General features: G+C 39.2%; 1 protein-coding gene, 1 long non-coding RNA gene and 1 pseudogene across 4 annotated transcripts in view; 2 read left to right on the top strand and 1 right to left on the bottom strand.

Annotated features, from left to right (window-relative positions):
* TACC1 (transforming acidic coiled-coil containing protein 1) overlaps positions 1-25,889 on the top strand; it is a 169,131-nt gene that overhangs the window by 37,668 nt on the left and 105,574 nt on the right. The window lies entirely within an intron of this gene.
* Positions 1-25,889, bottom strand: part of LOC140520816 (uncharacterized) — a 38,881-nt gene that overhangs the window by 10,706 nt on the left and 2,286 nt on the right. The window lies entirely within an intron of this gene.
* Positions 1,477-25,889, top strand: LOC140529850 (transmembrane protein 11, mitochondrial-like; annotated as a pseudogene).

Raw genomic sequence — 25,889 nt, 5'->3', positions numbered from 1 at the left:
TAGAGATTCCTATACTATTGATGTGGGCAAAAACTTCTCATGAGTTTCAAATACACCCCATGACCAAAACTCATTTCTGGATGTTAAAAAATAAAACATCATCTTAGGATTTAGAACTGGAAAGGACTTTAAGGATCATCTGGGTCTTCTGACTGAGAGCTCTATTGCTTTGTACAAATTGCCTCTGGGTGTGTCACTTTGACATGATGCTGCATTCACTTGGGGAAACAGCCTGACTTGTTTGCTCTTTGTAAATAAGGGTAGGGTTTATTGTGTATCTTGAAGCCTATTGAATTAATTCAGTGAGATCATGTTCTCACTACAGAGCTCCAGAAATAGACCCACTGCTGTCATCTCTGGAGTTTCTCAGTTTGGTGAATTTGGTGATTAATTACAAAATCTGTTCTTTAGCATCTTGGCAGTAGATGTGAGGTCTTCCTCCCTCATATGGTTCTGAAAACCCCCTTCTCAAAAGAGCACACATCTAGCCTCAGGAATGATGAACATAAAATACCAAAGTGGGTCTCTTTAACTTAACAGACATTTATAAGCATCTGCTGTGTGCGGGGCTCTTGGCTAGTCAATAGGGATACTAAACTGAAAATTTCCAGTTCACTTGGCAGATTACATTCAACCATCAGTAAACATTTATAAGTGGCTACTATGTGCCAGAGCCTCAAAAAAGGCAGAAGACAGTACCTGCCCTCAAGGAGTACACCCTCCAAAGGGAAAGACAACACGTAAACAACTGTATACAAACAAGATAATATTCAAGATAATTTGGGAGAAGTCTCAGAAGGAAGGTACAGCTGGGGAATACAAGATATACCCAGATAAATATAAAGCAAGGGAAGGATTACTATATGATTGCATACATATTATATATGTATAATATACTTTTTCACAGCAAATTATACATCCTTTCTGTTTGGCGCACTCTACTTTCTAGCCAAATGGTGCCATTTAATATCTTTCGAATGCTCCATCTCACATCTCTGTGCCTTTTCATAGACTGCCCCTCTCCATACCTGGAATGCACTCTTTCTTCATTGTGCCTCTTAGGATCTCTAATGTCGTGAAAAACTCTTTCTGCTGGTTCTAAAATTACCGTAGTTTTACTTTGTGCACATTTTGTATCTACATGTATATGTATATGTATGTAAATTATTTCTCCCAGCAGAACGTAAGCTCCTTGAGAGCAGGGATTGTTTCACTTTTGTCTTTGTAGGACAGGGCTTGTTGCATAGTAGGTGCTTATTAAGTTATTTTTGATTAATTGAAGTACTCTAGGAAAATTTGAGGGAAGGAAGGGAGGGAGGGAGAGAGAGAGAGAGAGAGAGAGAGAGAGAGAGAGAGAGAGAGAGAGAGAGAGAGAGAGAGAAGTAATAAGAAGCAGGGATGGGGAAGGAAGGTGTCTGTATCTGAGTGTAACCTTTGAAGAAAGATAAAGATTCTGAACTTCAGAGCTGAGGAAGTATGTCTCAAGTATAATGGAGGACTTATGTGAATATAGGGATGCAGGAGATGGGATACTGAGTTTGGGGAACTAGTAGTTCAAGTAACCTCAGTTGACTTGATAGGCAAATTGAGCTAGAACATGAGGTACATGAAGAGGGGTAACATGAAATAAGGCTAGAGGGATAGGTAAGTTGGAGCTAATTTGTGGAGGACCTTGAATACCAGGCTACATATTCATGTTTTAACTCAGAGACAATAGGGAGCCAAAGAAGACTTGTGAGCACTAGAGTGATGTGATTAGACCTGTGCTTTTGGAAGAACATTTTGGTAGTTCTTTAGAAGATGACTTGAAAAAAGAGTTTGGATGCAGAAAGTTCAAGCATGAAGTTTTTTCACTATATAGTCCAAATAAAAATAAGATGTAAGAACAAGCTCTTGGGGAATTATATTGTCACAACCCAAGAAAAAGAGTTGAAAGATACCTCAGAGATCAAATAATCTTTCCTATATGTGAGCAGGAATTCACTTTATAACATTTCCCAACATGTGGTCACAAGATTCTGCTTAAAGATTTCCTTTGGATCTCCAGTGTGGTTGCTTGAGGAAAGTGATGCCTTGACTTAGGCAGCAGTTATAGGAATGCCTTAGAGAGGGTCATCACCATTGTAGCATTCATGAGATCTACAGAGGATATGATGCCCAAGACCAGTTGGAATATGGATTGGAGCAGGCTTTAGAAGCACAGGACAAATAAATAGCCATAGAGTCCACCCAATTTGGCCATGAGGCTGCCCACTGATCACTACTGGGAGGTATCTGCACAAGGCAGCTGTCCGGGCAGGCAGTGCCTGCCTCTTTTCCCCTTTGTTCAACACTTCTCTTGGCTTATTCCTACTACATTTCTCTGCATGACTGTGCTGAGAGGGGCCTGTAGCAACCTCTTCTCAGTTTGACCCCTACTGCAGATATTGAGTATCTATAAACTTTCCCAGTTACCTTTGCATAACCTCCTTTCCTCCACTGCCAAACTGTTGACGGAGAAAGATGACCTGAACAGAAGGAGACTGCATAATGCAAGAGCACTTTCTGCCTTGGTGTACTACATAAAAAGGATTTACAACCTCTATGCTATATAATTTTCAAAAGAAAAAGAGTACTAGACCTGATGTCACGAAGTGCTGAATTCAGATCCAGCCTCAGATATTTACTGGCTGTGTGACTTTGGACAAATCACTTAACCTCTGTTTGCCTCAGTTTCCTCAACTGTAAAAGGGGGAAAATAATAGCACCTACTTCCCAGGGTTGTTGTGAGGACTGAATGAGATATAAAGCATTTAGCACAGTGCCTTACTCAGAGGAAGTTCTTAATAAATGTTAGAACAGTGCATTAAAGATTGCCACGGTAACATCACAATGAAAACTTAACAGTTGACTCCTCTGGTAGCTGGCCCTAATACACCCCTGGCACTAGCAGCTGGAGGAATCAGAAAATGTGTCACACAGAAAGTGGGAGTGCTAGATGTGACGGGTGAAAGAAGCCAGAGATTCTTAGAGATGGAGGTGAGATAGGAGAGCATTTAACAACCACTGTAAAAGGGCATAGATGGAGACTCACTTCTAAAAAATTTAGAGAGAGAATCTTAGAGTTGGAAGGGATCTTAAAAATCATAGCTTAAATACTGATCTTTAAGATTTTAAGAATCCTAAAGTATTCTAGTCTCTACCCAATTCATGACTTCCTGGCATACAGTATGAAAAAGATACTTTAAAAGCTACCCTGTTAATTAATAGAGGTTTAGAAGGCAAATTCAAACATGAGAGCTTGTGGCTTATTTAGTACCTTCTTTTTTCAGATATGTATGGCAGCTCAAGCCTTTAAATATTTCTGAAAGTGGAAGGATTTAATCTTCTCTCTGTTATCCTGCTGGGACACATGGGGAGACTGGATAACACTGACCTCCAGGAAATGCCCCTTCTCAGACTCAAGAATCCATTGTTTCTTTGTGAAGTTTTTTAAGACACTCTTGAAGTCTCCGAGTTGATTATACTCAGCAGTCCCTAAGGCTGTTGAAGTCATTGATGCTCCTAAATATTCAGAATCTATATTTCAAAATGTTGCTTATTCAAATATTAAAAGTAAGAGAAGATAAAACTTTCCTCTTCTCAAAGCTCATACGTAAGAGATGTGAACATAGATCTAGCCAAGTAGGAAATTACTGAGTGTTTAAAACTTTTTTGGTATTCATTTTTAAATTTTTTTCTCCATTTTATTTTTAGAATATTTTTAAAATTTTCAACATTTACTTTTATACGATTTTGAGTGCAGAAATTTTTTTCTCCCTCTCCTCCTCAGCTTCCCAAGAGAGCAAGCAATCTGATATAGGCTACACATGTACAATCATATTAAACATATTTCCACATTTGTCATATTGTAAAAAAAAAAAAAAAAAGAAAGAGAAAAAATAATCAGGACAAAGGAAAAACCACAAGAAAGAAAAAACACACAAACAAAAAAGAGAAAATAGTCTGCTTTGATCTGCATTCAGACTCCATCAGTTCTTTCCCTGGATGTGGATAGCATTTTCCATCAAGAGGGTTTTGAAATTGTCTTAGACGATTGTATTGCTGAGAAGAGCCAAGTCAATCAAAATTGGGCATTGCAGTGTTGCTGTTAGTGTATACAATGTTCTGCTTCTGCTCACTTTACTCAGCATCAGTTCTATAAGTCTTTCCAGGTGTTTAAAACATTTTTTAAAAAGCAATTTGCTCATGAACTAAGACAATTCCAAAAGACTCATGATGGAAAATGCTGTCCATGACCCGGGAAAGAACTGTAGAGTCTGAATGCAGATCAAAGCATGCTGTTTTCTCTCTTTTTTTCCTTTGTTTTTTTTCTTTTTCATGGTTTTTCCCTTTGGTTGAAATTCTTCTTTACTACATGACTAATGGGGAAATATGTTTAATAGGATTGTACATGGATAGCCTTTATCAAATTGCACGCTGTCTTGGGGAGGGGAAGGGGAAGGGAAAGGAGGAGGAGAAATCTAAAACTCAAAATCTTATCAAAGTGACTGTTGAAACCTAAATAAATAAATAAATATTTTTTGAAATTTTAATTTGCTCTCCCAGCTCCCAATCCAAAGGATAATGGAATTAGTAACTCACTGAGATCCATCCCAATAGAATCTAGGAAGACATTTTCATTTTATCTAGTTCATTCGTTTATTTTTTATTCATTCTATTTAGCTTAACTATTTATTGTTTATTATGTTACAAGCACTGTGCTAGGCACTAGAGAGGCAAACAATGAAATAGTCTCTGCCCTCAAGGGGTTTCTGTTCTACTGGAATAGAATTCACTCAACAAGTTTTGTCATATTTTTATTGACATCTATGGTTTTATATCAAACCCCTTCATCTTTATTCAGGGAGACATACCTTGCAACAAAGATCAAAAAGAAAGAAGACAAAAGTAGTTCAGCAAAAACCAACCAATAACTGTGTCTGGCAGTGTATGTGATATTCCATAGGTTTATTCCATTGTCTGCAAAGAGAGGAGGTAAATATATGTATATGTGTTTATATATGTATATATTATTTGTGCATATATGTGACATGTGTATGAATATATATTCCTATATATGAACATATACATAACTATATCTCTACATATACATGTACACACATATGCATATATGTATGCAAATATGTGTGCTGTTCACACACTCTCACATGAGCACATACATACACACATACATGCACATGCTTGTTCTCATGCTCGTGTTTTTTCAACTCTTATCCACAGCTGAACCTGGCCATGTTTTGTTCTTTTACTTTCTGTTTTTATTTAAGAAATACTTTTTAAACTAAAGCGTCTTATGACAAGGACACTTAAATTACACACACATAGTCTGAAACTGCCCAGGCCAACATCATTTGGTTAATATGTTATAATTAAGCTCTTCTATGAAATTTTGACAATTTGCTATCACTCTGGCCAAATATTATCTCTGTGGAACTCACCACGCCAATGAGACACTGTGTATTGTGTATAATGAGCCATGTTTTAGAATCATAGAATTTTTAAACTGGAAGGGATAAGAGGGAAAGCATTTTAGTTCTGTGTTCAAGGCACTGTGCTAAGCACTTTACAATAATCTTATCTTGTTCTCATGACAACCCTAACAAGAACTATTATTATCCCCATTTTATGTCTGAGGAAACTAAAGCAAATGATGGTTAAGTGACTTGCTCAGGGCACACAAGTAATGAGTGTCTGTGGCTGGATTTGAACTCAAGTCTTCCTGGAGTGTCAAGACTCCAGGCATTTTATCACCTAGCAGCTCTCTAGCTCCTTATTCTCATCTTACAGATAAGGCTATAGAGGCTCTGAGATGGAAATTTACTAGCCCAGTCTCACACAAATAATATCAGCCAGGATCCGAGTCCAGATCCTTTGGCTACCAAACTAATCTTCTTTCCACTCAACAAACATGTTCCCAGAACCACTGAACTTTGTGTGGAAAGGTATGACTGTGACATAGAGTGGTGATCACCAAGAAACTGTCCAAGAAGACTTGGGATCACAGATTGAGAGCTGGAAGAGACCTCAGCAGCCATCTCATTGAACCCTCTCATTTTATAGCGCTGGAAGCCCTAACTTCTGTGTTGGCTTTAATTCTCTCATATATTCAACTCAGCGTGTTCAAAACTGAACTCATTATTTTTTCCCCCAAATAACTTCCCTATTACTGTTGAGGGTACCACCATCCTCCTAGTCACCCAGGCTTGCAGTCTAGGAGTCATCCTCAACTCCTCTCTCTTTCTTCCTTTTCAATCTATTGTCAAGACCTGTCTGTTTCACCTTTACATATACCCCCTTTCTCTCTTCTGACACTGCCACCACTCTAGTGCAGGGCCCTCATCACCTCACACATGGATTATAACAATAGCCTATGGTTGGTCTACCTGACACAAGGCTTATAAGCTGCTTTTTCCACTCCACTCCTTCCTCCACTAGGTTGTCAAAATTATCTAAAAGTTCAGGTCTGACCATGTCACCCTTCTACTCAATAAACTCCGGTAGTTCCCTATCACCTCCAAAATCAAATATAAAATCCTCTGATTGGTGTCCAAAGCCCTTCATAACCTTACACACACATCCCCCTCCACCTTTTCTATCCTTCTTATGCCTTAATCCCTTCCTCTCCCCACAATGTACTCTGTGATCCAAGGACACTGGTCTCCTTGCTGCTCCTGCAGCAAAAGCCTCCATTTCCAGAGCCCAGGAATGTTCACTGGCTGTCTTTCATTCAGGTAACCTTCTCCATCCTCACCTCCACCATCTGGCTTCCCTAATTTCCTTCCAGCACCAAGTAAAATCCCATCTTCTGCAGGAAGCCTTTGCTGGTCCTCCTTGATTCTATTACCTTCTCTCTGTTGATAATTTCCCATTTTTCTTGTACATAACTTGTTTGTATATAGTTGTCTGCATGTCGAGGAGTTGAGAGCTGGGACTCCCTTTCCCCTTTCTCTGCATATTCCACAGTTAGCACAGAGTTTGGTACATGGTACGTTCTTAATCAATGTTTATTGACTGACTGACTTGCTAAGGCCTAGGGAGGTTCCCTACCCAAGGTCACCCAGGTAATAAGAGATAGCATTAAGCTTTGTTAAAGGAAAGGTTCCTGAGAATGTTGTGGATTAAGAGTTTAAAAACAAGAAAGAAGAAGGAAGGATAGGAGCCTTCTTGGAATGAGTCCCTCCAAACTTCAGTAGTGAAAATTGCAGTTATTGACATTCTTGCTGCCACCCTTGAAGCCTTTTTGACTTAGTAGGACCTGTCAGAGTTTGTGCCCCCTGGCATAGACTTGGAGAGCCCAGAGTCACCTTTGCATCATAAAGAAGTGTCGGAAGTCTTCAGTAGAGGAGGATGTGTAAGCAGCTAAGTAGAGTAGTGTAGCACCTCTTAAACTGTGGATCAAGACCCTGGGGTCAAGACAAATTTAGTAACCATAAAAGGTTTCTGAATGTGCAGCAATGGAAAATTAATTAAAATCAAACACTCAATGAATCCAAGGTGTTTCTGGTAGCGTTTGCCCATGTTGCATCAAGCAACTCCACTGCCACCTTGGTTCTGACCACAAAGCGTGTGCACTTTGTACTGCTCATTCCCTCAGACCATGCAGTGCCAACAAATACTACTGAAACTCCCAAAGGGTCCCACGTGAAAAAAGTTTAAGCAGCCCTGGGTAGTGGATAGAGTGACGGGCCTGAAATCAGGAAGATCTGAATTCAAATAGAGCCTCAGAAACTTAACAATATGACCCTGGGTAAATCATTTAACCTCTATCTCTGTTTCCTTATCTGTAAAATGGGGATAATGTTAACACCCATCTTGAAGGGTCATTGTGAGGATTAAGTGAGATGATATTTGTAAAATGTTAAGTCACCATGCCTATAGATGAGAAAAATGAGACTTGAAATGATCTACTCCAAGATGACGCAGTAAGTGTTTGAACCAAGGTCATAATACAATGTTCTTCCCAGTGTATCATATTGACTCCTTATAAGGAAGTGTTTGGTTATGAGTAGCACAGTTAGCCCTGGTTAGAAGTTGTTTTGAAGGGAAAGTCTTTGGAAGACAGATGTCCAAGAGGAAAAAAAGACTCTGTGTTTTTGACATGTCTTCAGTAAAGGAAAGATTAAATAACGAGCAGTATTTATTGGGCACTTACAACATGTAAAGCCCCATGCTAAGTGCTGAGGATACAAAAGGTTCAAAAGAAGTTTGCATTCTGCTAGGGGAGAACAACACATAGAGGGAGCGTGGTAGTCAGGGAAGGAAGGATGGGGCTATGCAAGTGAGGGAATAGAGGAGATGCTTGACATGACCTTTCCAGAGGCAATGGTAGTATTGATATGGGGATGGAAGCAGGTGTGGATGTCACCCAATTAGTAAGCATGTATTAAACATCTACTGTGTGCCAGGCTCAACGGTAGACACTGAGGATAAAAAAACCAGAAGTGAAAGAAAATGAGGCTGGGATGGACAGATGGAAGCGTGATCTGGCTAGATACAGTAGGCAATGTGAAATTGCTCTCACTGAGTTGCCAGCATGAGAGTTTGGCTTTAAGATATGTCCACATTTCAGAAATCCCATAAGGAAAGGCTGTGCTTGGAGGAAATAAATCAATTCCTCTGTGAGTTTCCCTCTTCCTCCCACCAACTGTGTTCTCATCATCACCAAAAAGCATTTAAGATCCCACTTGTTTGGGATGTTGTGCAGAATTGAAATTTGTTGATGTGCAATTAAGAGACATGTGGAGAATGTGGGAAGAGATTTGTGGAACAGGCATAGAAAATAAGGCATGTGAGGAATGATGAAAAAAATTGGATTATTTAAACCAGAAGGGAGACATAGTTAAGAGTCTGAAAATACCAATTGTTAAGTAAAGATGAAAGGTGCTTAAGAAGGAAATGGGAAATTGAACCTCTCTATTTCTTGTAAAACCTGCATTATAATGGTGACTTGAATGGGATGACTAGGATAGAGACATGGGAATATTTAAGTTTTTCCACTAAAGTTCTCCTTTAGTTCGTCCTTATGGTATAGAGGTACCCCTTATTTCTAGAAGGCTCTGCCAGCAAAGTACGATCAACAGTATAGGTCCTACTAAGTTAGAAGTGTTTTGAGTACAAGCCTAGAGATGAACAACATTTATCATCTCAAGACCAGCCCAGATATAATGATGGGCATCTCTCAAGGACTGGCTACCAACTGATGAATGGGAGGAGGAGGGGGACATGGCAGTTCATGGAGCCACCTACTGAACAAAGTTCTGAAGCAGATTTTTATGTGTCAGTAGAAGGAGAACCTGACCCATGAAATCCCTGATCTCTTGGGATACTAAATTATATTAAGGTTAGATGTAAAGAACAATTTCATGATTTAAAAAAAATGGTTGAAATAACAGAAAAAGTTCATTATCTGTGAAGGTCTTAGATACCCATCTCCCCAGGGTTAGACCTGCCTGGTGAAAGGGAAATGGACCTTTAGGTCTCTTCTGTCTTCTAGTTCAATGACAACTCCCCATTCTCATCCCTGCCCTCAGGGAGCTTATGTCCTAAATAGGGAAGACAATAAAAGGAAGCTGAACAGGGTGTGGAGAGAAGATACTTTTGAGGTGGCATGGTGGCCAAGTCTAAGAGGCAGAAGCACATCTGGGATGAGTATGAAGTATGGCCTGCCTGGGACCATAACCAACACGGAAGCCCCCAGAAGGAACTCCCCAGGGAGAGAAGGAAAAGAGGAAGGGATCAGCATCGTGGAAGGATATTTGGGATGGAGAAGGCCTCCCCCCCAGACAGTGAGGGAAATGCCTACTGTTGTTTAAGTCCCAGCTAAAATCTCACCTTCTACAGGAAGCCTTTCCTGATTCTCCTTAATTCTAGTGCCTTCCCTCTGCGATTATTCCCCAATTTATCCTGGATATAGTTTGTTTACACACTTGCTTGCATGTTGTTTTCCCCATTAGGCTGTGGGCTCTTTGAGAACATGAAGGCTTTTGCATTTCTTTGTATCCCTAGTACTTAGCTCAGGGCTGGCACATGGTAGGCACTTAATAATTGCTTATTGACTGCAATGAATTTTCTGAAATTGATGGGTACCCAAGGTGAATGACTGAGGTTGCTATAAGCAGAAATAGATTGGGTTGGTAATAATCAGTGCAGCTTAATTAACAAAGCATGCTGTGGGCTCCCTAAGGAGATGTGTCACCTGGCCTTGTTTGGATTTTTCTTTGTCCTTTTTCCTTCTGCTTAGTAATGGTAAAATTACATGTTAACAGTAAGAGGGCCCAGATATGAGCTAGTGCTTACTTGTTCCCTCAAATGGGAACATCTCTCACACTTCTAGGAATGGAAAATTATAGAAAACAGATATGCCCATAGGTGCTAGGAATACAAAAACAAAAGGGAACAGTTCCTCCAGAGCCTTGCATTCTCTTGGAAGAGAAACGTGTATGTGTGTATATGTGTGTGTGTGTGTGTGTGTGTGTGTATGTATCTCTGTGGGTGTATATCTATATATACACACCCATATATGTATATATGCATATACTCGTGTGTTTATACACACACCCCTGTATATATATATGTGTATATATATATGTGTGTATATATATTCATATATATGTATATACACACATATTCAATAATATCTCAGTCTAGTTATGGTGTCAGTCATACTGAAATCTGTCTGGTATGCTAGAATTGCCTTAGCAGAGGGGCTATGAAGTATTCACACAGGAGTACCTATATATGTCCCCTATGGTAATCCCACTCTCTATTCTGATTTTCTTCATCAGTACGGATGATTTTGATATGCTTTTAAATATGACAAATTTCTTCCCCACACCCTCCCCAGTTTGTTAGATCATCACTTTCCATTCTAATTGAGGGAAGCTTTTGTGGATAATTTTTGAAGGCTCAAAGTCCAAGAGTTGGTTGGCAGGAAATTATCAGCAGTTCAGAGGGAGCAGAGACAAGGAAGAGGTTCTCGGAGTCCCAGAGGAGGGAAGTGTGGGGAACAGGAGAGAAAGGAATAGAAAGTGTGTCATCTCCATGTTTCAATGGCTGCCCTGGAGGAAAAAGGAGCCAGCTCCCTCTTGCAGCTGGAGGGAATTTAGAGGAAGCCAGTGGATGGTGTGGCTTCACATAAAAAACTTGCTAGAGCCTGGAGAACATTTGAGGACAGACTTGAAAGAACTCCATATTAGCATCTGATCCAACTGCCTATCTGCATGCCTGACTGTTACAGCCTAGTCTGACCTCCCTCACCTTCCTAGGACACTTGGACTTCATTGTGCTGTCTCTGTGGACCCTGATTCCGGTCCTGTGCCACCTTCCTTCCTCCCACCTCTGGTACTTCAACACCATGAACTATATACCCCATACTCATCTGGTTTGTTGAATGTCAATTCTGTCCCATCCCTGTCTCTTACCCTTTCTTCCCCTCCCAGCCCATACACTGGGAGGAAATCAATTATCATCTGAACAGGGACTAGTCTTGCCTTTCTTTGTATCTCCTTTGCACAGTCCCTTGATCCTTAATAATAACCCTAGGAAATAGGTGCTATTATTACTCCCCATTTTATAGCTGAGGAAACTGAGGCCAACAGAGAAATGACTTGCCCAGGTTCACACAGTCAGACTCTGAGGCTGAATTTGAACTCTGGTCTTCCTGACTTCAGGTTGAGTGCTGTCTACTATACCACTTAGCTATTATGCAGAGAAGGGAAAAGTACCAATGCTGGTCAGACACATCAAAGAGGGAGGAAAGCCTATGGGGGTGAGAGATCCCTGAAAGCTGCCTGGAATTGGTTAAATTGTGGAGCCTGCAGACTCATCGAATTGGGTGAGAATTAAAATTTTTGGCCAGGATTCTGGAGCTATCATGTCCGGTAGCGATTTGGAACTGAAATTTAAGAGGATTTCATCTTGTTAATGGCAAGTGATAAACAGATATGTTACACTATAAATTTAAATCAAATTTCTTTTTATTTGAGGACAGTTTTTTGACAGTTGGGTACTGCAAAAATTGTGAGCTTGTGCTTTATCTGTCCCTTGTTAGGGGCACTCTGAACACTTTGTTCTGGCTGTGGAGCTCATCTCAGCAAACAGATACTGTGGATAACATTTAGAGTAAAATGAAACTGCCCATATAAAGTAGCTCTGACCAAAAAGGGAAACATGGATAATACATAAATAATTATAATGCTTTAAAGTTTGCACAGTGATAGATATTTGTTGTCCTAAAAGTTATAGTGCCATCTAAAACTTTTAATAACAGAAAATGACATCGAGACTTTTGAGACATTGTGTATGTGGGAGGAGTGGTCTTGGGAGGGGGTGCAGTGACAATCATCCCATCCTCACAATAATCCTATGAAATAGGTACACAGGGAGCATTATTCCCAATGTACAGATGAGGAAATGGAGGTTCAGAGACTGAGTGACTTGCCCATTATCACATAGCTAGTTGGGGGTGGGGAGTGGGGTATTGAACCCAATTCTCCCTGACTCTTTCACAATACCTTTCATTATGGCTTAGATGTTTCGTGTTGGCATTGCAGAAGCCCTTGTAGTCTTTAAAGTTCCTCCAGTCTACTTCCCATTCCCAGTTCTGCCCTGCTTCCCTAACTCCACCTTTCTGTGGCCAAGATCAACACCCACCTGTCATTCTCCAAGCAGTTATACCCTTTGCAGAATCCCTAGTGCTGTGAACTTCCCCACACTTGAAATTGTCTCTGCTCCAGCACTCAGACCTCCCCCTGGCTGATTTGTGCTTCCATGGATTTCCATTGCCCAGGCTTCCTGATACAGCCCCATTTTGGTTCCAGTGCTCCCAGCCCCTCAGATCATGGCCCTGAAAGGTGTTATCCCTAAAACCTCCCTGGATACTCCCTCTTACACAAAGGTCATTTTTCCCACAACCCCAAAAATAAGACTGACATTTCATTTCTCGCTCATAGCTAATCTGCTCAAAGTAATCTCTTAGCCCGTGAAGTTCTGGATTTTTTTTTTTTTCAGAGTATCTCTTCAGACAAAGTTCTCTCAAAGAAAATGAATTTTATGGCCTTTTCCTGCTGATAAGATGGAATGTAAATATTGGAGAAAACAAGTCCATTCTGTTAGTATAAGGTTATTGTATGTTAAATGCCTAGTTTATTGAGGGTTTAGGACACAAAACAAATAAAGAACGCCTCCTCCTGTATTGTTTTTGGTTTGGTTTATTCCTGCTTTTCAGGTTTGCTTTCCTAACAATTGTAAAATTATGTTTCTATGACTACATCAAAATTGTGCTTTGTTAGTGATGAGAGAGAAGAAAGCTAGAAAATCAAATAGCTAAAATAATGGATGAAAGAACTGGTATTCTAAAAGATGTTGACAGGCTAGACTATCGAGCCAAACCTAATACGATCAATTTGGATAAATGTAAATTACCATATATGGGTTTAAGAAATCAACCTCACAAATACAGAATTGGGGAAGTTTAACTTAATAACACTTCTTCTGGAAAAGATGACAAAAAAGAGCAGCGCATGCCCAGAGTCCACAGGGTAATATGGAAAGATGGATGAAAATAAGCATTTATTAAGCACCTACTGTGTGCTATGCACCTTGCCAAGTGCTTTACAGACATTATTTTATTTGATCCTCACAACAAGGCTGGGTGGGCTATTATTATCTTTATTTTACATTTGAAGAAATTGAGGCAGAAAGAGGTTAAATGACTTGCCTAGGGTCACACAGCTGGTAAGGGTCCGAAGCCAAATTTGACTTCAAGTCTAGCTAGGTATCACAGTGGATAGAATGCCTAGATTAGAGTCTGGAAGATTTATCTTTCTGAGTTCAAATCTGTTCTCAGGCACTCACTAGCTCTGTGATCCTGGACAAGTCATTTAACTCTTGTCTGCCTCAGTTTCCTCATCTGTAAAATGAGCTGGAGAAGGAAATGGCAAACCTTTCCGTTATTTTTGCCAAGAAAACCCCAAATGGGGCAGAGTTGGACATGACTGAAGAACAACTCAACAACAACTTCCTGACTTCAGGTCCAGTCATTGCCCTTATACAGAGAAGAGTTTCCCAAAGCTGATGTGGCCTTAGGCATGGTATCAAGAAGGAGAGAGCTGACAGTATGAAATGTATTGTCACAGTTTTACCGGATCTTGGGTGTACTGTTCATTTCTGAACCTACCTTCCTAAAACAGAATGACTGGAGGGTATCCAGAGGAGGGTGACCCAAGATACATAAAAGCCTGCAATTTAGACCATACCAGAATCTCTTAAAGGAAATCATGCACAGGATGGAGAAGAGTAGACTGTGAAGATACATGATTTGTCTTCAAGTACTTAACAGGTTATCCTACATAAGAAGAATTAGATGTATACTATTGGACTCCAGAAGTCAGAACTAATGTGGATAAGGGAAATGGCATATTCATATATTTAAGCTTGATTAAGAAAAAAAAATCTATATTATGAAATAATAGCTAATGTTTATATAGCACCTACTATGTGCCAGGCATTGTACCAATTATAATTACTATTTGATTTGATCTTTACAAAAACCCTTCAAGATAGATACTATTGTTATACCCATTTTCTGTTGAAGAAATTGAGACTGACAGATTAAGTGACTTGTCCAGGGTCACACAGCTAGTAAGTGTCTGAGACCAGATTTGAACTTACAAAAATGAATCTTCCTGACTTTAAGCCCAACACTCTATCCATGTTGCCACCTAACTTCCCCAAAAGCATCACTCCCTTAATAGACAGTCTTTAAACAAAGACTGAATGACCACTTGTCAGATGTATTGTGGAACTGGTTCTTCTTCAGTACTAAATCCCTCACGACTCATAAGGTGCCACGATTCCAAGTTCATCGATACTGGTGATTGCTTGAGGACAACCACTCTGATTCTACTGAGACAGAATGTGGGAGCGGGGATTGACCCTTGGGAGAGCACACTTTTGTTTTTTAGATTTTAGGGTTAGACTGGATGTTAAGGCCAGTCAGTTGCTATCACCCAGCAAACTCTTTTGTGTGTGTGTGTGTGTGTGTGTGTGTGTGTGTGTGTGTGTGTGTGTGTGTGTGTGTGTGCAAGAGAGAGAGGGGTGAGAGAGATAAGAGAGATGAGAAAGAGGTGAGAGAGAGAGAGGTGAAAGAGAGGAGAGAGATGTGAGAGGAGGGAGGGAGAAGGGAGGGGGGCGGAGAGAGAGAGAATGACCAAGTAGTGTGCCTGTGTTTCAGTTGTTTCTGCTGAGATATTTCCTTCCCTTTCAGAAAGGGTATTAAGATGGTACCAGAGCAATGGTACCTATCCTGAATCTATCTCCTCAAAGAGCATAGCAACAAAGAAATAAAAGGAAAGTGACAAATATGAAACAGACACATCTCTAATTGCTCAGGAAGGATTTATATGCTCCATTATCAAAATAAGAGGTGCCTCAATTAGAACTGAGTGCCTGTCAGGCATTGAATAAATTACAGAATTATATTTGAGTTGAAATAAACCTTAGACATGAGCAATATAAGTAATGAGATGGAAATGAACCAATTTATGGAAAGAACTATTCTGGAAAAATTGGGTGATCTTCAATTTTTGTACTTAGGGTATACAGAGATCCTTCACAAACTGATCTTACATGGGGCTCTTATGCAAATACTTTAAAAGATTTAGAATTTCCTTGGTTTGCACACTTCCATCTATATAGACCTCAGCTCATCTACAATTTGGTAGACAGTTGGAAGTTTCTTTGTTATCACCCCACCCCAAACTCATCACCTTGTTGGAAGCCAGACTTCTGGCTACATTTAGAATAGAGAAATAGTTGGACATTGCCAATTCAGGAACTGGTTTTGCTTAACTATGCAAATTTATTACAAAGGGTTTGTTTTGTTCTTTTTTTAGTGGAGGAGAGATAGAAGAAAGAGAAAAACATTTTTATTCATATAAAAAAATTAATTAAATTTTTTAAAGCACCTGAAGTAGCAATGCTATACTTAGAAGACTAAGTATGAATAAAAATCAGCAGAGCCAGAATTTAAATACTGGCTCCTAAACTAGCTGGATGACCTTGGCCAAGTCCCTTAACCAACCCAAGCCTCAGTTTCCTCTTATCCAAAATGGTATTAAAAGCATTTGCTCCACTCACTCTCCAGAGTTGGTGTGAGGAGAATGTCTTAACAAACCTCAAAGGGCTCTATTGAGACCCCTTCTATCACTCAGATTCTGTGAGGTGTCACTAAGGCTCCTTATATAACAGTCTGTCCATTGCTAAGTCTCTAATCAAAGGCCTTCAGCTTTTTGGAACCTTTGAGAGCATGTGTTCCATTGTTACAGCCTTTGAGAAGCCAGGGCCATGTTCTAGGACTACAGGCATAAAAGGGACCTTAGACAGACCAGTCTAACCCTTCGTTTTCAATGAGAAAATTGAGAACTAGAGAGGTTAGGTCACACAGGTACTCAGTGGTGGAACTGGCATTCATACCTACATCCTTTAACCTTAAATCCATTGCACTTTCTATTACACTATATTCCACTGACTCCTCTTTGCTGCCATGAGACAATATAGAAAGATTTGAGTGGAGAGAAAATCTTAGCGATCTTTTTTTAAAAGATAGTATACATACCATGGTTTTGGACAAGAAAAAAACAAACAAAAAAATTATTAAGTATTTAATATAAATTTTCCACATTTCAATTTTAAAATAAGGGCAGCTAAGCACTGGGTCTAGAGTAAGGAAGATCTGAGTTCAAATGTGGACTCAGACACTAGCTGTGTGACCCTGGGTAAGTCACTTAACCCTATTTGCTTCTGTTTCCTCATCTGTAGAATGAGGTGGAGATGGAAATGGCTAATCACTGTAGTATTTCTACCAAGAAAGCCCCAAATGGGGTCATGAAGAGTGAGACACAACTGAAGAACAAAACGCCAAAATTTTAAAATAGTTCTTTAAGTAACTTGGGGTCAACTGGAAAATTTTAGAAAATAAGAACAGAATGTTTAAATACGGGTGAAAATATAAGCAATACATAGGATAATTTATGAGCAAGGCTGTTCTTAGAGGAAAATTCATGATGCTCAATGCCTACATTAACAAATAAGAAAGTGAAATACAGTGAATTATGCCTGTAGCTAAAAACTCTAGGAAGAGCATATAATAAATTAGAAGGAAGTAGAGGAAAGAAAATAAACATCAAAGCAGAATAAAATGGAAAATGGAGTGAGAAGCAATGAGACAAAAAAAATTTAATAAGCCAAGAGTCTTTGGAAAAAAATATTCATAAAATTGATGAGACACTGAACAAAATTATCATAAAAAGAAAAACTCACAAAATTAGAAATGTAAAAAAGAGATTATTTTAAAAGCTTACATATATCTCTACATATATATTACATGTATAAATGTAATTACACATTGTTCATGTCTGTGGTCTATTATTTTAATTCAAATAAGATTCTGTGATTTAATCAATGCCTGAGAGTAGAGATTCAGTTCTGATGGAGGCACCTCTTGTTCTGATAATGGAGTATTTAAGTCCTTCCTGAGCAATTAGGAGTTTGTCTGTTTCATTTGTCTGTTTTGCACTTCTCATTTTTTCTTTTATTTCTTTGTTACTGTTCTCTCCTTCTCTCCCTCTCTCCCTCTTCCCCTCTTCTTCTTTCTTCTCTTTCTCCCTCCCTCCCTTCTCCTCTTTCCCTTTCTCCCTCTTCCCCCATTCCTAAAATGTTCTCCTTCTGTTTCTCTGCCTTCTAGCTTTCCTGGCTTCTTCCAAGTCTCAGATAAAATCCCTTCTTCTACCTGAAACCTTTCTTGTTCTCTCTTAATTCTACTGCCTCCCCTCTGTTGACTATCTCTAATTTATTATTATTAAATACACTAAATATAGCTTGTTTATGCATAGTTGTTTTAACATTTTCTCCCTCGTTAGGCTGTGAACTCCTTGAGAGTGGGGACAGTCTTTTACCTTTCTTTGTATCCCCTGCTTTTAGCACAGCATCTAGCACACAGCAAGTACTTAATAAATACTTACTAATTATGTAGCACCTTGTTTTACAAAGTATAAAAATACATTTGTTCAATCAAGTTGATTATGAAGAGTTTTTTTTCCAAATGCTAACCTAGACCCCCATTATACATTAGGAAATTATAAATCTAGGTGAAGCCAGGGAAGTTAATAGATGAGAGACAGTGGAAGCAACATTGGGCTTGGACTCTAGAAAGAGTCAGGCCCAACCCCGGCCCCTGCCACAAAGCAACTGGGTAACCATGGGCAACATCTCTGGAATATGAATCTCTCTTCTGACAATGCCACCCTTCTGGTGCTAGCCCTCATCAGCCCATGCCTGGTCTATTGTAATAGCCTGCTTGCCTCCAGTCTCTCTTCAGCCTAATCCATCCTCCATTCAGCCACCAAAGTAATTTCCCTAAAGCACAGGTCCAACAATGTCATTCCTTTCTCCTGATTGCCTCCAGAATCAAATACAGAATCCTCTGTTTGGTTTTCAAGGCCCTTTGTAATCTAGCCCTTCCCACTACACACACACCTTTCCAGTCTCCTTAAACCTTATTCCCTAACCTATACTCTTTGGTCCAGTAACAAACAGTCTTTTCCTTATTGTTCCACAAACAAGACACTCCCTCTCTCAGCTTTGGGCATTGTCTCTGGCTGGCCCCCATGCCTTCCTCCTCATCTCTGTCTACTGGCTTCCCTGGCATCTTCTACAGGAAGCCTTTCCCAATGCCTCTTAGTTCTAGTGCCTTCCCTCTTCTAATTATTCATCTGATATATAGCTAGTTTGTACATATTTGTTTGTCTCCCCCATTAGATTGTGAGCTCCTTGAGGGCAGGGACTGTCTTTTGCCTCTTTTTATACCCCCAGTGCTTAATGCAGTGCCTAACACGTAGTAGGCACTTAATAAATGTTGATTGAAAGTGCAATATAAATTTCAGGTATATTGAGGATGATGGTGATTTGGTGATAAATAGTGATAATTATGAACACTAAGACAACTTGGGAAGATTCATTATAGGGAGGAAGTTAGTTTTTTTAAAAGCAGATGTCAGTCTGGCTCTTGATAGAAATCTTTTTTCACAATTCCAAAAATATGATTCCTATATTTCAGGAACTGTTTCTAAATATAGAAGTAAAAAAAAAAACCATGTTATACTACCCAATTTTCTTTATGAGCCAGATGTGATCTTAATTCTAAACCCTGATGAAGACCACATTTGAAAAGAAAATTACAGGCTTATCTCACTTGTAAATATATAAATATAAAACTCTTAAATCAATTTTTGGCAAACAAAAGTCAGAAATATGTTAAAAAGAATAACTTACTACCACCAAGTAGAGTTTATCCCATGAGTTCCAGGATTTAATATGAGGAAAATGGATTAAGGTTATTAACCATTTCAAATGGAAAACATAAGATCATATCAATAGATACCAAAAATAGCTGATAAAATTCAACAACCATTCTTAATAAAAATCCAGATATGATAAAGAAGAGGTTTTTTTTCCTTAACATGACAAATTATCTTTATTCAAAACCAAGAGTCAGTATTCTTTTCATTGAAGAGCCTTTAGCTGTATTCCCTTTAAAAAAAAAAATGAATCAAGGGTGCCCCCTATCACCACCAGTACTCAGCAGAGTATTTGGAACTGCTAGGGATTACAATTTGCCAGGAAAAAAAAGAACATGAGATAAATATTGGAAAGGAAAAGATTAAAATATTTCTCCTTGCAGATGACATGATCATATGCTTAGAAAAGCCAAGGAAATTTACAGAAGAGTTACCAGAGATATAATAAATGAGTTTAGCCAAGTTTTAAAGATCTTAAGATAAATACTTAAAAATCAATCGTCTCTAGATGCTGGAAACAAACCTGTGGAAGAGGTCATGACTCTATTTGTAATGTGACAAGAAGCATTAAATAACTGGGTATTAATATGTAACACATCTATATAAAGATAATTATAAAACTTTTAATGGCAGAAATAAAAAGCAGCAAATAAGTAGAGATTTTTTTTTCCTATTTAAGGAGAAAAAACTTAGAAAAGATGACAGCACTATTTACTCTCCAATTGAATTTATAGGTTTAATTCTGTGATGATTAAAATCCTAAGTGGGACCTATATAAAATTGGAGAAAATGATAGGCAACATTTATACAGGGAATAAGTACATAAAGATATCAAAATTAGACTGAGGGGGAAAAGTAATTGCAGTAGAATATAAGTTCTTGTAAGAAGTTTCATTCATTTGTTTTTTAATCCCAAGAAGAGTACCTTGTACATAGTAAATGTTTGTGTTGTTCAGTCATTTCAGTCATGTCCTACTCTTTGTGACCTCTTTTGGGGTTTTCTTGGTGAAGAGATTGGATTGGTTTGCCACTTCCTTCTCCAGCTCATTTTACAGATAAGGAAACTGAGGTAAGCAGGATTAAGCCATTTGTCTAGGGTCACACAGCTGGTAAGTGTCCAAGGCTAGTTTTGAACTCAAGAAGATGAGTCTTTCTGACTTCAGACCTTGCACACTATCCACTTGTGACACCTGGCTGCCCCTCATAGTAAGAGTAGGAAGAAAGTAGAATGCAGTGATTCTTAAAGTATGATAGCCCTTTCAAGGGCTGCTGGGGGTCAAAACTTTTTTTCATAATAATACTAAGATGTTTTAATTTCTAATGTGGTAAATATAGATAGATATAATCTAAATAAACAAAAACTCTTGGGGGATGGAAAGGCAGGGTGAGAATTCCTCAGTAATTTTTTAAGCATGCAAAGGGATCTAGAGAGCAAAAAGTTTGAGGTTTGTTCCTGATCCTAAGAGCAAGGAAGACGTGGGTTCTTACTATGGCATTGGCAGTTACCACATGTGACCGTGTGGAAATCATTTGACATCTCTGAGCCTCACATGTAGAAAAATTGAGATAATATCTGTAGTACCCATTGAGATTACATGTATGAAGTGCTTTACATACTTTAAAGTGCAATTTAAATGTCAGTTATTATTATTAAAAATATTTATTAAATTGAACGGTGGGGGGTGGAACTGACCCATCCACAATTTAACAAAAAAGATAGTTGGAGGGTTTTTTTAATGCAAACAATCTAGCACTTACTTGGTTTCAGTTGGAAGTAGAAAAAATAGATTAGAATGAAGACTTCAGAAACAGATAAAAATATACATATAAAATCTTAATCACTGATAAACCAAGTAAAATAAAATAATGGATAATAAATTATCATGTAATGAATGCTGCTGGATAAAATTAGATAATATGGAGAAAAACAAATTTAGGACATTGGCTCACTGCCTTAAGGTGAAAGGACACCGCTCAGGCTCCCCCTCCTCCATTTTACAGATGAGGAAAGTGAGACCCAGACTTGCCAAGGGTCAGAATTCAAATCCAGTCCTTTGATTCTGCTTTGCCCACTGTACTACAGTTCTTTATTTCTCAAACTACAACAAATCTCAGATGGAGTGAAGAATAAATTAGAAGAAAATGGAATAGGGGACTCATAGAGTGCCAGGCCTGGAGTCAAGAAGACCCAAGTACTAGTCTGATCTCAGATACTTACTAGCTTTGTGACTTTGGGCAAGTCACTTAACCTCTGTCTGCCTCAGTTTCCTCATTTGTAAAATGGAGAAGGAAATGATAAACCACTCCAGTATCTTTGCCAAGAAAATTCCAAATGGGGTCACAGAGAGTCAGACACAACTGAAAAATGATGAACCACAACTTGTGTCCACCTTGGAAGGGAAGTCAGTACTTGACAACTGAAGCAACAGAAGAAACATTAGGGACATGTTTGATAGGTTTGATGTTATGCATATATACGCATATATTTAATGAACAGTTTAGAATAATAAAACTTAAGACAGAGCAAAGCAGTGAATGGTGGAGGGGAAGTAACTGTAAGGCAGCAAGGTGGTACAGCTGATGGATGGCTGGACCTAGAGTCAGGAAGGGATGAATTCAAATTCAGCCTCAGACACTTACTAGCTGTGTGACCCTGGGCAAGCCCCAGCTTTGTCTTCTGCAAAATGGGCATAATATTAACACCTACCTCTAAGGGTTGTGAGGACAAAATGAGATCGTATCTGTAAAGGGCTATGTAGGTGCTATCATCATTATCATTACGTGTAGTCACCAAAAACTAGATTTCCAAATCTTATAGGAAATCAATAATAAAAATCCATAAGGGCAATACCCATGCTCTTAATGGACCAATATTGTAAGGAAATGAACAAGTAGTTCACAGAAAAAGTAAAACAAGTAGGAAACAAACAGTTGGGGAAATATTCAGTGCCATTCTGAATTTTTAAAAAAATCACATTTAAAAATTATGAGGTTCCCCCTCAGACCTGTTTACTTAGCAACAATAAAAATAATTAAAAACCCCAATGCCAGAAAGGCTATGGGGAAGCAGATGAACTCATACATCGCTGGTCACGGTGCAGCCTGGTATTCCCCGAGAACCACAGGGAGAACAAGCTGCTAACTTGAATGCTATTTTACAAAGCACTTTTTCCACAGCAGCACTGAGAGGCAGGGAACAAAAGGACTGCTATCTCCATTTTACAGATGAGTAAACTGTACCTTGGAAAGTTGAAGCGATTTGTCTAAAGTTATGTTATGTTGCAAGTAAGTGGGACTTTTGACAAGCCTACCGACCAATATAACATCTTGTGCTTAAGTTAAAAGACAGTCACCTTTACAAGCACACAGTGGAGGACAGTTCAACTACAAAGGGTCTGAGGTTTTTAGTCAACTGCAGATTCAACATATGCCGATAGGGTTGTAAGATCTGGACACAGGAACTGGACCTTTCATTGATATGGGAAATGCATGAATGAGAAAACTATCAGGGCAGTCTGTTCCCTGCTTTGTGCCTCATAGTTGTAGAGAGTGGCCTAGCATTTTGAGTGATTGTGGCTTGCCTGCAAGGGTCACATGGTGTGGGGCATGCATCTAAGTCTTCATGACTCTGAGGCCAGTTTCTTATCCATGCTACCTTGTTAGTATGACGTGGCAGCCGAGAAAGCTACTGTCATCACAGCTCCTAGAAGAGGTAGATAATATTCAGAAAGAATGATGTAATAGTCCTTCTCTCTGCTGTCCTGGGTGCCCCACATCTGGAATATTATGTTCAATTCTGCACAGTATATTTTAGGAAGGACATTGATAATAAGCTGGAGGGCATCCTTAATTCTATATTGCCATTAAGAATGAAAATGCGTACACTGTCAAGAAGTATGGGAATGCTCAGGTGTGCATTGTTACCTCAGAGAGAGTAAAAGTATGGGAGAAAACACATTGAGGGAACTTTTGAAGTCATCCAGGCAAATCCTTTCATTTTACAGGTGAGGAAACTGAGGCCAGACCTGAAGGTAGGCTAAAGTAGAGCCAAGATTCCAACCCAAATCCAGTGAATTTTTTTGACTGAATTATAGGAAAAAAATGACAGAATGAAAACGTCTGTAAGACTACAAAGTAATGCAGATTTAAAAAGAAAAAAAAGAACTCTGGAATGATCCATAGCTACAGTACTAAAAAAGGGTTTTATCATCTTACTCTGGCTGCACATCTTTCCATCCCCTCAGATGTGCAAGCCCCAGTGTTGTTACCTCAGCCCTCATATCTTTCTCTATTTTTTTCCATTTTCATGGCTTCTATGATCACTTTTCAGAGGATTTTCAAAACTATCTCAAAGGCCTTCAGAACTTATAATTGCTTATAGAATATCGCCACACTTGGGATGTCCCACTGACCTCTTAAAATCAATAGGGGCCAAACTGAACTCATTTTCTTCACCAAAATCTGACCCTCCTAATTTTTCAATTTTTTTGAATGGCACTAATTGTCCTTCCAGTAAGCCACCCTCACCGTGGCTCAGAGATCTCCCTCAGATCCATCTTTAATTTTCCTCTCTCCCATCCTACTCCCCACCTTCCAATTCAGGCTCAATAATTCTACCTTATAATATATCTCAAATCTGTCTTTCTTTCTACTATAAAATTGTTGTTGAGTCATTTCAATCATGTCCCACTCTTTGTGAACCCATTTGGGGTTTTCTTGACAAAGATACTGGAGGAGTTTGCCATTTCCTTCTCCAGCTCATTTTACAGATAAGGAAACTAAAGCAAATAGGGTTACGTGACTTGCCCAAGGTCACACAGATAATAAGTATCTGAGGCTGGATTTGAATTCAAGGAGATTTGTCTTTCTGACTCTGGGACCACACTCTGCTCACCCACCTAGCTGCCTTACTGTAAAGACCACTATCCTAATTTAGGTTTTTCCCTTACTACCTCTTTCCTCAACTATTATAACATCCCCCATAGGTCTCTCCTTCCTCCATTTCAATTCATCCTCTCCAGTGCTTCCCAAGTACTCTCAAGATTATAGATTTAGAACTAGTAAGACTCTTAGAAGTTATCTACTACTTTTTAAAAGCAAAGAATTTGAGAATGAGAGCCTAGTTCACTCTGGTAGTAAGAGTCACTATGGAGATCTGAAACCAGGTCCTTTGATCCCATAGCCACTGCTTTTCTCAGGATGGTGCACTGCCTCTTCACACTTTCTAGCACACTGCTTTAATCAGTTACTTCTATACTTAAAAAACTACCAGTGGATGACAACTGTCTGTCAAATAAATTACAGATTCCCAATCTTGACGTTCAAGGCCTCCCAAGACTTGGCTCCAGCCAGATCTACTGTTTTCTTCCTTTTACACCGTTCCACCCAAATTGGACTGTTCTACTCACTGTTCATGAGGGGCAACTATCAATTAATATTTATTAGTTACCTACTATGTGCAGCTGTGCTGAGCACTAGGCATACAAAAAAAGGCAAAAGACAGTCCTGGTCCTCAAGGAGTTTCTGATCTAACATGATCATAGCTCTAGGTGGTAAAATTGATAGAGAGCTAGGCTTGAGTTCAAATGTGGCATCAGACACTTACTGGCTGTGTGACTGTGGACAAGTCATTCAATCTGTCTGCCTTAGTTTCTTCAACTGTGTAATGGGATAGCATTATGGTATAGCACATACCTCCCAGGGTTGTTTTGAGGACAATATTTGTAAGGTACTTAGGGTAGCTCCTGGCATACAGTAGGTACTTAATAAATGCTTGTTTCCTTCCTCTCTAATCTCACCCTGCCTTCTCCTATCTCTGTACTCTCTTCCACCCCCATCTTTGTTGAAGTCTTTTCCTTCAAGACCTAACTCAGGTGTTTCTTCTCATAGAACTTTTCCCTACCTCACTTTCTCTGGTTATTCCAGATGTTTTGGATAGTCACTTCCTCCCCTCCTCAAAGACTGAGCTCCTTGCAATCAGGGATGGTGTCCTGTCTGGTTGTACCCCTGTAACAGCAAGCAAAGTGAGATTTTTTTTGTTTTCTTTTTGAAGTTCAGTTTCCCAGGCTCAGGCTAAATTGTGAGCAGCTGAAGGCTCAATCTCTTTTGAACGTAATAGTTCACAGCTGTGCTAAGTCATGTGGGTTTCGTGCCTACTGACTCTGGGCCAATCAGGAGCTGAGTCTTTGTTATAAATACTGGAAGGTTGGTATCTTACAGCGAGGATTTGCTTATGAGAAGGATCTCGTAATTCTCTGGTCGTGGCTGTATGTTCAGACCCCCCCCCCCCCCCCAGCTATGTAAAGGCTGTCTCAATTCAGAGGTGTATGTAAAGTGTATAACAACATACTTTGATTCAGGCAGTAGAGCCCCTTGTCTGTTGGTCTTTATTTCTCTGCCTGTATTTTCTCTGTTTGTATTTACTGATTATAATTAAGAAAGGATTGTTGACCCCTTAAACAGCTATCTTTCCTAGTAAAGCAGATCCAAGAA

This window comes from Notamacropus eugenii, chromosome 1 (assembly GCF_028372415.1).
Source record: "Notamacropus eugenii isolate mMacEug1 chromosome 1, mMacEug1.pri_v2, whole genome shotgun sequence".
Classification (NCBI taxonomy): Eukaryota; Metazoa; Chordata; class Mammalia; order Diprotodontia; family Macropodidae; genus Notamacropus; species Notamacropus eugenii.
This window is presented reverse-complemented; position numbering and strand designations above follow the sequence as displayed.